We start from the raw sequence: 1,514 nt of genomic DNA, 5'->3' as shown, positions 1-1,514 counted from the left end.
ATGGTTTATGGTTTTTCAACTCTTACCCCTCAGTCGGGTTGAAAAAGTGGGGCCGTTGTAAAACCTTGATTCTTACATGTTTATAGTGAAAATTGTTATTGTACATTCCACGTAATGCTGAAAATAGTTTTAATTTTTGATGCATGATTAATGTAAAATTTTATTCGGTCATCCAAATAATTTTTTTAAGTAAGTTTGAAAATTAATTATTTTAATTGATGTGGAAACACAATTATTTGTTTGTGTGAAATTTTTTTACACTTACAGATAGGGTTGGTAATGGGTAGGGTAGGGTTTAGACTCTATCCTATCTTACCCGCGAATGGGTAGGGTAGGGTTTAGATTCTATCCTATCTTACCCGCGAATTCTATCCTATCTTACCCACAGGTTGAGAATTTCTCAGTCCTAACCTTATTCGTACTTGTGAAATTCTAAACTTTATCTTACTTGATTCTACCCATAGAAAAATAAAAAAAATTTAAATAAATATAAGATTTAACCATTTAAAATTTTGTACATATTAATAAAATAGAAAATAAAAAATTAAGTTCAAATTAAAATTAAAAACAATAAAATCTTAAAGAAATTTAACATAAAATTAGGGTTTTTTACTTAAATAAAATGTATGGGAGTCAAAATTACCTGATTCCCCTGAAACGAATTCTGCAATGTAAATCCCCTCTTGATATTATTATATAAATCGTCCTAGGCTGCATAGGGTTACATAAAACGTGAATCATTTTAGCCTGAGACGATTTATGCATGAATATGTTAGGCAAATCAAACGTAAATCGTGGCAGGGTCTCCAGTTAGTGTTACGAAAACAAACATAAATTGTGCCAGGCTCAATAGGGTCCCAATAATGCATAAATCGTGGCAGCCCAGTGAGAGTTAGCCCATTAACACGTAAAACCTACCACCCTGGGACGATTTATGCTCTTCTTCTAACCCTGGAGACCCTGCCACGATTTACAATTGATTTGCTTAACATGTTCATGCATAAATCGTCCTAGGCTAAGATGATTCACGTTTTATATAACCCTATGCAGCCTAGGACGATTTATATAATAATACCGTTTTTCAACTCTTACCCCTCAGTCGGGTTGAAAAAGTGGGGCCGTTGTAAAACCTTGATTCTTACATGTTTATAGTGAAAATTGTTATTGTACATTCCACGTAATGCTGAAAATAGTTTTAATTTTTGATGCATGATTAATGTAAAATTTTATTCGGTCATCCAAATAATTTTTTTAAGTAAGTTTGAAAATTAATTATTTTAATTGATGTGGAAACACAATTATTTGTTTGTGTGAAATTTTTTTACACTTACAGATAGGGTTGGTAATGGGTAGGGTAGGGTTTAGACTCTATCCTATCTTACCCGCGAATGGGTAGGGTAGGGTTTAGATTCTATCCTATCTTACCCGCGAATTCTATCCTATCTTACCCACAGGTTGAGAATTTCTCAGTCCTAACCTTATTCGTACTTGTGAAATTCTAAACTTTATCTTAC

The 1,514-nt window shown here is 32.7% G+C and overlaps 1 protein-coding gene across 1 annotated transcript in view; it reads left to right on the top strand.

Annotated features, from left to right (window-relative positions):
• The window catches only part of LOC107638835 (serine/threonine-protein phosphatase 6 regulatory subunit 3), a gene marked incomplete in the record, with an annotated part of 11,652 nt that extends 11,547 nt beyond the window's left edge, over positions 1–105 (top strand). The window contains 1 exon segment of the mRNA XM_016342234.2: positions 7–105.

The sequence above is a fragment of the Arachis ipaensis genome, chromosome B04 (genome assembly GCF_000816755.2).
Source record: "Arachis ipaensis cultivar K30076 chromosome B04, Araip1.1, whole genome shotgun sequence".
Lineage (NCBI taxonomy): Eukaryota > Viridiplantae > Streptophyta > Magnoliopsida > Fabales > Fabaceae > Arachis > Arachis ipaensis.
This window is presented reverse-complemented; position numbering and strand designations above follow the sequence as displayed.